Here is an 11520-nt window from a genome sequence, read left to right on the forward strand (position 1 = left end):
TAATACAATGTTCAATTCAGTTGATTAAATATTGGTTGAACATATATAAGGAGTATGCTTCAAGTACTATTATTCAGTACACTGAGGGTAGAAAGAAGAATTGGAAATCGTCTGTGCCCTCAAAGAGCTTCTGATCTATGGAGTATAAATCGGGACTTTTGCATAAACATTTCCGTGTCAATTGCATTATTATGAACTTTCTACTGAAAGAAGAAATCTAGTCAGCGGAGTAGCCCACCCTTTTTTTCTCTTGTCTCTCTTTATACTGTTTCATTTTGATTCCTATCAGTTTTATTAATGTGCTTAAACCAAATAGTGAGTTTTATATGAAAACCTAAGCGCATTCTCTGTATGTATTGTCAGCTAAGCAAGTATCTGGATTTCAGCACCGTTGTAGTAAATAACTGGGACTAGAGTATCTTAATTTTTCCTGCTGGAATCAAGCTTACATTTGACAAGGTTGTTTTGTGCTAAACATGAGAAGCTTAGCCAGCAGAAGAAAATCTCAAGACAGCAGTAAGTTTCAAGTCTTAACTCAGCGTTATAAGGTGCACCTTGGTTTCCTTTGTTTTATTGTTTACTATTAAATGCGTTAGATTTGAGATTAAACTGTTTCGCCAAAAAGCACACAGGCCTGGACACAACCTTGCTAAAAAGCTGAACTCCACAGCCTCATTTTTCATTCTCCCCTGAGACTCAGTGCTCCAGCCAGAGGAGAGCCCTTGTGTAAGTCCTCGTACTCCAAGACTTCTCCTGACCTCCAGGCCTTAGAACACATGGTTTCATCTGGCTGGGATTCTCTTCTCCATTTACCTGTGCAAGGCCTACTCATTCTTTAGCATTTAGATATCACTTCTTCCAGGATGACACTTATAAGTGAATTCAGAGAGTTCAACACTTTCCTTTTTCCCATAGAACCTTTTACATGATATTCAGTTGTTTGCTTAAATATTAAGACCAGAGGTTGGACACCAGAGAGCCCATAGGCTATACAGACTAAATCTGGTCCCCAGACATATTTTTGTAACAAAACAAAACAAAAACAAAAAACAGAACTGCTATTGAGTATTTTAGGAGCTTGGGATCACGAATGCTTCTAATCTGCCACTTTTCTTATTGTCTTATGAACGACCAGCTTCCCTAGTGTGCATGACTTGCCCTCGTCTGTAGAATTTATAACTGAGACTTGTGACCCTTTGAAAACAGGAATATGTTTTGTTCATTTTCACGCGTCCATAGCATGTCCTAGTACTTAGCATATTGTATGCACTCTGCAAACAGTTGTTGAATGAATGAAATCTGAATTTAATTATTAATCGGTAAACAGTTACGCTCTAAACGCTTTGATTAGGGGAACGTCCTTTCTCTAGCTTTGATCTCTTCAGTTTGCCAGCTTTGTTCTCCATAGGGAAAGCCCACACGCGGCAACGAAGACCCAACGCAGCCAAAAACAAATTAAATAAATAAAATTTTTTAAAAAGTTACATCACTTGTAAATAACTTAATGCCACGTATTTAGCACAATAGATGACTGCCAAAACAAAAAGCTTTGCATTCTGCTTCAATATCAACTTGTTAAGCATTTGATTTCCTCTGAAAGTCAGTCCCATTTTATTTCTATTTAAAAATAGAAATGGGGCTTCCCTGGTGGCGCAGTGGTTGAGAGCCCGCCTGCCGATGCAGGGGACACGGGTTCGTGCCCCGGTCCGGGAGGATCCCACGTGCCGCGGAGCGGCTGGGCCCGTGAGCCATGGCCGCTGAGCCTGCGCGTCCGGAGCCTGTGCTCCGCCATGGGAGAGGCCACAACAGTGAGAGGCCCGCGTACCGCAAAAAAAAAAAAAAAAAAAAAAAAAGAAATGGATTGTTTGTACTTCTTTCTGTGTGTGTGTGTGTGTGTGTGTGCACATAGTAGTTAATTTTTAGACACAGGTGGCTCTCAAGTTGTGGTGGCCTATGTAATAAACCAAAATTTAAACTCGTGAATGCCTCAAGCTTACAAAATAAAAACACTAAGGACAACCAATCACAAATAGCCAACCAGGTTTTACGCTATAGCCAAACAGTTTCCTTTCTTTGCTTCCAGACTTTCTCTGTATAAGTCTTTCCCCTGGCTCCTGTCTGCGGAGCACAACTTACCATTCCAGTCTGGCACTGCCCGGTTCAAATTGTTTTTGCTCAAATACACTCACCATGTTTAATGTGCCTCAGTTTGTCTTTTAACTTGATTCTTCTGAGGAGATGCTGTTTTGAGGCTGCTGCCCAAGCAAGTCCTGTTTTAATCCTTGGAGAAACAAGTTTGGAAGGTTTAGATTGTGGTGACAGTTTTCAGCCACTTTGTGAGGAAGTCTGCAGTTAATTGCCATTAAGAAAGTTTTGAGGCTTAATGACACACTTTTTACAAAGTAGAGCCGAACAAATGTTTTATTAATTGAACAATGATACATTCATATATATTTATTGAGTACCCTCAATGTGAATGGCGAGTTTTAGCCAGGGTGTTGATAATGTTACATTTGTCAAAATCTTTGGGAAGGTAGGCACTTGTAATCTTTATTCATTATTGATTTGGTTCTAATTAAAGGTGAAAACTGCTGAATCGAAGAGCAAAGAGAGGTGCTGTCTTTGCAAAACTGATTCATAACCCCCAAATATGGATTCCTAGTACTCCTGCAATTGTAATTTAACCAATTCTTCTTAAAATGTATTTCATTTTTAATAGTGTTAATTATTCTTTGTCTGCTTTGGTAAAAAAAAAAAAAAAACCAAACAGACTTGGGACTGATTGGATCATTGGTCTTGAGCACTGATATCAGAGAAATAGATTTTAAACATCATTTTTTATATTTCTCCTGTATTTATGCTCATCTGGACACTTTTCTGATAAGAATCACAGGATTTAGAATGACATTTAAAGTCAGAAAGACATTCTTGATATTTATGAACCCTGTAACCTTGAGCAAGTAAATAATCCTCAAAAAGCCTTATTTATGGACAGGGATCATCATATCTACCTCAAAGGGGTGTAATGAGGATAAATGAGAAAATACTCAAAAAGGCATAAAAACAGCTATCACACATCGAGGTCTTACCGTTACTAAAAAAAGGACCACAATCTCTAGTCTGAACTCTTGGTGTCAAACGTTTCAAAATTCAGAACTTAGAGTTTAGAGATATAATATTGAGTACATATTCCATATTATATAGCACAGACATATTAATAATTCCAATACTTTTTGTATATTAAGACAGATTTTTGAAATACTACAATTGACTTATCCTTTCAGATCATGTCTTGCCACACAACGAGTGTAGGTCAGATCAGATTTTGCATTACCAAGTTACAATAATGTATTATTAAAAGACTGAGGATTTTAGAATGGAAGTTTATCATATATATTATAGGGAGTAGTATATTTTAAATGCCTAGCAAACATCTGGCTATCTCCAGGTGCATATTAAATGCTCATCCCTTCCTGACCTTTGCCCTTTTCCTTCCCCTAATATGTAGCCCATTTCTAGCTTCCCCAGTGACATGATGGGCTTCCATCCCTCAACCCTCAGTCTCCCTATAGCAAAGCTGTATGTTTCAGCACAAGTTCACACAGGGCATTGGACTTACAAACAGCATTTACTCTATGAGATTTTTCCCTTCTCCTAAATATTCTCATCTTTCCCCCCCTCATCTCCCATTTCCCTTTTCTATGAATTTTCTACTTCCTGACATGTTGTCATTTAAAGTGTCTCTGGCAGTTATGTCAATGCATTGAGTCTAATTCACTAGGAATATTCTGTAACAAAAAGTTTGTCCAAATGCTGCCATCATTTTTATCCCTTATCTGGGTTAATAATGATTGCGGAATCAGGTGAAGGTGGTTTTGGTGCAAATAACACACACACGTGTGTATATACATAAGTATGCATACATACAAATATATGTGTCTGTATATTGATACGCACACATATGTGTATACTATATATATAGTATAGAGGCATGTATATGTACATACACACATGCCTGTATTTCTGCACTCAGGGATATAGATCAAAGGCAAGACTGAGATGTGTCTTTCTGACCTATATTCACTGGAAAGCCATGGATGTCTCAATGATTAGCCAGCAATTAGACTGTGATTCAGGCAGGAGAAAAGCTACCTCTCAGGCCTTTAAAATCTCCTTCCTTGAAGGGCAACTCATAAAAAACACTCAGTGGATATTTAAAGCAGTTTAGGCATCATATCAGGCTCTATTCTGGGTCACTTTGCACACGCAAATTGTTTTTTGAGACTATTAACAATGTCTTGCTGAGCAGTTTAACAAACACAATCGGTGGTAAAGCCTGTTACTTTTGTTTTACTGGTTTGAAAATTCATGCTTGTATATATCTACTCATGGTTATAAGCCTGCTTACTTAACTAGGGAATCTTGAAGAATAACTTCTGCATGTATGACAAGGATCCTTTACTCACGGGTGACAGAGCCTATTTTGCAGTTTCTATTCACACCCAAATTGTTCTTCAGGAGCAATTCAGGCATCATTTATGTGGGCCTCCCACACCCAGAATAGGTTAATAGCCAATGTCACCTTCACTGGGCTATTCTTTGGATAGAGACCATCAAGGGAAATAGCTGTTTCAGTGAGTGGCATATTAAAGTTCTAGCCCAGAGCTCTGTCTGCTCCTGGTTCCAATATATGTGATCGTGGCTCAGTGAGGAGCCTGCATTGGTACCATCTCGAGGATGTATATACAAGGAATCTAGCCATAAAGCTGACGAATGAGAAAAGTGGGGCCTGGGATGATCCAAAAGAAGGTGAAAGAGAACGCTGACTCTTCACTTAAACTCCCTCTTCTCTGAGCACCTCTATTCACCGGACACCTGTTTCCTGCTGGTTCTCCCATCTTAGGATCCACCAGCCTTTGTACTTCCCATTAGCTCTTTGGTCACTCTTATAAGCTTATTAGTTCAAGCTTGGAGTCTTGCCTCTGACCTAATTTTTCTGCGCTCCTTTTATTATTTCTCAGTATCTGTGCTCATGAAATGTTATTTTAGAGTTAAGTGTTAAGGAAAGCTGTGTTTCTCCCCAAGGAGCTGGTATTTTGAGGATAAGAATGATAAAACAAGCCATGTTTCCCTTTAAATTTTGGCTGCCCGGAAGCTCAGAACCAAAGCTCAGGTTAATTAAGAGTCTAAAAACTTGCTTTAAGTAAGTTTTCTGTTTTTTTTTAATTCATCACTCAGCCCAAGTCTAGAGCTCACATTTTTACGATATACTTTTCCTGGCCTTAATATCTTACTTTAAGCTCATTTGCCCTGCCCCCATTTTTGACTCCAGTTGAACAGAACCAGATTAATCATATTTTTTATTCATATTGTTCTTACATTTTCTCTCTTTTCTTTTTTTTATTGCAAGTGATCCTGTAGTACAACAAATCCTTTGTGGAATGAGGCAAGGTATAAATAAGTTATGAGTAAGTAAGCAATACCTTTGCAGCAGGAAGCAAAACGAATATAGAAGCAGGACCAAGAGGAAGGAGATCTAGATGACTCTGCGTGACAAACTAGGCTGGGCATGAGGTGGCATTTCCTGGGAAGCAGGGAAATAAAGAGATGTGAGGAGATGGAAAAGACAGAAAAAAATGTAGTTACCAGGGATAAATTCTCTGTGTGGGCAATGTCCATCGGTCTGGAGGAATAGTGAAATCTTACATTCAGTGTAAGAGTTGTCTGCTTAAAGAATCCCCCTCTGCCACAGCAAACCTTTAGTAAATTCTACTACCACAATAGCCTGGGATTAATAGTACATGGAGGAAAGATGGTTTCCACAGTGTGACTTGACAGGCAATTGAGATAGCATGGCAGGACCAGAAAGGAAGTTAGGATTGTTACAAAATGATAAAGCAGGTGGTGATGGGGACTCATAAGGGAATAGTTGTCTCCCAGTATATGAGATAAGGTTTGAGGTATTTTTCTCTTCCCTTTCTCTGTTCTTTCCTATTTCTTTGCCTCTCACTTTGCTTTCGCCTCTCTTCTTTTCCTCTTATCCTTCCTTCCCTTCTTCCCTCTCTTACTTACTACCTCCCTTCCTCTTGGAAAGTGTTTGACTTTCTTCTAGGTGTCAGAGAGTCTGCTAGGTATTTGACAACACAGGAGTAAGGAAGAGGTGAATGGCTTTGATATCTTGGAGCTTACACGTTAGTAAAGACCATAAAATAAAACTTAAATTAAAAATAAAATGAGTAGAGTTTAGGATGAGTGCTATAATGAACATAATCAAGGTATATACAAGGCGTATAGAAGAGGGGTGGGGTGGAGTTGGAGTTATTTTTGTTAGGGAACATATTTCTTAAACCGTATGAATTGGTAACTGAAGCCTTGAAAAGCTCCCTCAAAAGCTGGAGGAATTGGGGGCATCGAATCTCATTTCAGTATTTATTCTCATTATATGGTGTTAAAGTTGTGTATAGGAAGGAAAGCAAATGCATTTCTGATCATGTATTTTCTTCTTGGGGCTTCATTCCCTTATATTCCTATTTGACTATTCAAAATTTGATGCCTATTTGAATTTTCACAAAAATATTTAAGTCTTCAGAGCAGCCAATTGCCCATGTTTCAAATAAATCAATACTGTTCTCCTCATGCCACGTTAAGAAGTTTACAGGACTTGCCTGGTGGCGCAGTGGTTGGGAGTCCGCCTGCCGATGCAGGGGACACGGGTTCGTGCCCCGGTCTGGGAAGATCCCACATGCCGCGGAGCGGCTGGGCCCGTGAGCCATGGCCGCTGAGCCTGCGTGTCCGGAGCCTGTGCTCCGCAATGGGAGAGGCCACAACAGTGAGAGGCCCGTGTACCTACCGCAAGAAAAAAAAAGAAGTTTACAGAAATGAAGTAATCATATTATGGATTGCATTTGTGGATTTTAGGTCTCTGGACTGTCACTTTCCTTTAACCACGCTTTTTCTTCAGCATATAAATCTAGGGTGTTTTCAATAAAATTTATTTCCATGAAATATTTTAATTTTTCCAAATTAGGGGTCTGAGCCTAATTTCTAATTTTATATTAGAAAACATTACATTAGTCCTGCCATGAGTAAGGCAAGTTTTGAAGACAGTTTCTGGTCATTTTGGTGAACTAGCTAGCCTGTAAGTAACTTTCATTTCTCCAGTTACCTTCTTGACTTTCACACTCATGTTTATCATTACCAGAGAGACAAAAGAGGAAAAGGCTGGAATTCAAGGTTTAGTTTTAGACCATGCACCAGAGCATTACCATTTAGGACTGTTTTTTTTTAAATGATATAATCATAATAATTATAGTAATAACTCCTATTTTCATATCATTCAGGCATAAATTTATGTTATCCAAAGAACTTTGAAAGATTAGGATTATTGCCCCTCTTTATATGAAATGAGGAAACTGAGACTTAAGAAAAATGAAGTAAAAAAAAAAATTACAGCTAGCTTGTGTCAGTTAGAGGGAGGTTAATTAGAGATCAAAAAGAGGGAAGTTGAATTAGGTTGACTTTTTGACTCTGTAACTCCAAAATTTATTCTCTTAACTGCTATGCTGTGGTACTGCTCTCTAGTCAAAGACAACGATAGACTAATATACAAATAACTGAGATTCTTATGGGGGCTTCTGCAAGGTAGGTACACAGAAAATACTGAGTAAGGAAAAATGGCTATCCCATAGTAATCTAATAGCAAATAGGAAGATATACATAAAAGCAGCTAGTAGATATACTAGGTGTTTAGTCCAAGTTATCATACCATTGAATCGTCATGGCACCTTCTGGAAAGTAGCTGTTATTATCTTATTTTGTGGATTAGAAAATAAGGTTTAGAGAAGTTATGTGGCTTGTCACTTAGCTGAGTGAGTGACCTTGCGTAGAGACTGAGTCTGTTCTATCCTTCTAAACTAGAGGAAAAACAACAACAAAACAACCTCTTGTGGAGTTACTGTTACCTTCTGTGAGGATCAGAGTTAACTCGTGTGAAATGACTATTAGAATAACGAGGGAACAGAAGGCGCTTACAATTGTTGTTATTTATTATTATCATCACCATCACCTACAGTTTTCCTCCTTCCTCTTCATCATCTAAAGGCCTCCTAACAATGTGGCCCTTGTTTCTCTCCAACAGTGAATTGTCACCCACTGCTGAATAAAACTTCTCTTTAAAGGACAGAAAACATTACTACAACTGGTGAAGAATATTAGAAGACAACCTATAGATATATGAGAAAAGTGGCATTCAGTAGGTTAGGAAAATGTGGCCATAAAAATGTCCTTCTCTGATCTCCAACTGCAGGGAGCAAACTTGACTGATGGCCTCAACGGCTGCTCTCTACACTCCTTCACAGCCTTTGCATGCAGAAGCTGTGCTTCCCATGGGCTGCTCCAGGCCAGTGCCTGAGCCTGGCAGAGATTCTACGACAGGGTGGCTACTGGGAGACACGGAACTCCTCTGATTGGCAGCCTTGGCTCCAGGACTCATTACTGGATTTAGGAAAACTGTCTGAGAACAGCACTGCAGTCTAAGTCTTTTCTCGCAATTCTTCCCTTCCCTTTTTATTCCATTGCTTTGGGGTCTGATGGTGTACCCAGTCTCCCCCTCCCTCTTTTTCTCTCACAGGACTTTTTCCTCATAAATCTCTTGTGATCGAATCCTCTGCTGGCATCTGCTTCTAACAAAAACAAACAAAACAGAAAACAAAAACCTGGGCTTTTTAGAAATTTCTCAACATCTGGATCTCCAGCTCCAGTTAATACATCTTTGAACAATTCACTTATTCTTAGGTCTCTATTTCTTCACCAGACTGGAGAAAGACAGGGTTGCAGTAGATGATTCTCTTACTTGCTTTCATTTTATGATTCTAGAGCCATCAAATGCTGTCTAAAATATGGATCCACACAATTGTTTCTTATATTTTGGTACTAGATCATAGTGGTGTTAAATGGTTGCTCCATGTGTAAATTATTCTTTGATCTAAGAAAAAATATTGTTTTATCAAAGAGTAAATATTGCTTTGATTCTTGGCTCACGGATACCAACATACTGCAACATGACAACAACAACAACAAAAAGTATCTTTGAAGATTTGCCATCATTAACACTTCTGATCCAGAGCTGCTTATGTAATTTTAAAGCATGAAATGTCTTCCTAATTGGCTTTTTTCCCCAAATTAAAAGTACTTTAAACAGAATTACATATCCATTATCACCATCAAAAGCTGACTTAAAATTTAGCTATTCTCTTCTTTCAGTTTTGAACTAGTGGCAATAGTGGCAAAGTTTTAAATCGAATCATGATTTAAAAAAAAAAAAAAAAAACCCACAGGGCTTCCCTGGTGGCGCAGTGGTTGAGGGTCCACCTGCCAGTGTAGGAGGCATGGGTTCGTGCCCCAGTCCGGGAGGATCCCGCGTGCCGCAGAGCAGCGGGGCCCGTGAGCCATGGCCGCTGAGCCTGTGCGTCCGGAGCCTGTGCTCCGCGGTGGGAGAGGCCACAGCAGTGAGAGGCCCGCGTATTGCAAAAAAAAAAAAACAAACCCACAATCCTACTCCAAGGGAGATTGCTCCTTCCTAAGTCAATACTTGATTCTTTAAAGGCACAATAGTTGTATTATTCACCTAAATGACAAATAGATCAAATATAAGATTTTTAATATGGAAAGGAAAGGTTATGGTATTTGTGCTACAACTAACAAAGCAATAGTTACTGCTTTTCCTTAATTAAAAGGCGAACACTGATAATCCATCTTTATCAATGGAATGGAACATGAGCCTGAGAACCTGCTAGATTTAATGCAAAATAGAGTGTTGAGGTTTTCCAGAATCTCTTACACATTACCTCAGTATAGGACTATTTTTTTATAATCTTGTTCTAAGGCTATGATCAATGAGAACTTTAAAAAGGATTTAGTGGTGATGATAGGATTTTATTCTCTTGAAAGATGCCACACTGGGGAAAACGCATTAAGGAAAAAGAATTTTTGAGTTATTTGATAAAATTTTACAATGCATGTTTATGACCTTTATTTTCAAAAGGCTTTAAAAGCCAATTTTCAGGGTAATAGTCTTGATGCAATGGCATGTTCAAGCTTGGTATACAAGAACTGAAGCAATGATCATTCCAGATGCTGAGGTGTTGCAAATTAAAATGCAGTGAAATTGTGCTTAGGCAAAGTTCGTTAATAACATTTATTTAATTCCATCTTAGCTGTGAGATTTACATTCACATTTTATTAAAATAATTTACCTTTTAAACATTTTCATCACATTTGCGGAGTCGGACAAATTTGAGTTCTATTCAAATGAACCTAAGGAGAAAACAGATGTATCATTAGTGTTCACAGAAATCAGGCCCAGGAGCGAAGCCGTGCCTGCTGTCGGGTAGGAGTAACCTGCCTAAACTCAATTTGTGATCAGATTAACCATCACTTCAGTTAGAAAGAAACCAATTGCAAAAATATTAGCCATCTCTCCCTAGGAAAGTCAAATCATGAAACAGGGACATGGTGCCAACATTATTTCAGGGAATTCATACAATTCCTCAGCTGCAGGGTGAAAGCTGAGATATTTAGTACTGTTATACCAGCTCAGTCTCGTTTGGCAGGTTGCACTCAGATTTCAGCAATTATGGTGAATGTTTAAAAATTTAATAAAGCATAATGTGGTTGGCCAAGATTCTGTCATTTTCATTTTTAAATCCGTTTGTAAAGTACACTAAACATTCTGCTCCTCAGTGGGTAGAAGAGCTGGACTTACAAAGTGACTCTGAGAAGGGTTTCATTTCAACCAGAATGTTCTTCTTTGCTTATGTACTTTGCTTATGTATAAGCAATTATACTCCAAAAAATACGTTAAAAAAAAAACTTTATAAGTCTTAATATCTCAAAGCACTTGAACTGTGTTTCCAGTGGAAGTCTTAAATCCCTCATCACTTCTCCTTCTTCACTGCTACTGATCTGGTTCAGTTCCTTGATTCTCCTTTCTTTTCCATTTTATTTTATTTCATTTCATTTATCTTAAAAAAATTAATGCATGCATGTGAGGAAAAAAATTGAAAAGTAACAAAAGATATCTAATAAAAATCAGATCCCTTCCACCCTAGAGCCCTAATTCCTATCTCAGAGTCAAAGTTAGCTTTCTGTGTGTCCTCCTGCTATGTTCTATACATATATGAGTACAACGTGAGTGTGTGCGTGCGTGTGTGTGCATTCTTTTCATCTTTTCTTTCACACAGTCTGAGAATCCTAAAAAATACCCCAAAAAACTAGGTATCATTCAATGTTGTTCTATTAAAGTCAGAATCAGAACACTTAATAGAGAAAATACACATTAAGCCTGTCCTGAGCTGATAATTTCCTTCAGACCTGTTTCCCACCACCTCTTTTAAAATCTCTTATGGTCTATGCTCCTCAGTTTTTCTATCTATAAGATGGAAGGGAGAGAGGAAATAATAATGCTGTATCATAGATATTTTATGATGATTAACAGGGTAATGTCTGTAAAATATTAAGCAC

Source organism: Globicephala melas, chromosome 19 (assembly GCF_963455315.2).
Source record: "Globicephala melas chromosome 19, mGloMel1.2, whole genome shotgun sequence".
Taxonomy (NCBI): Eukaryota; Metazoa; Chordata; class Mammalia; order Artiodactyla; family Delphinidae; genus Globicephala; species Globicephala melas.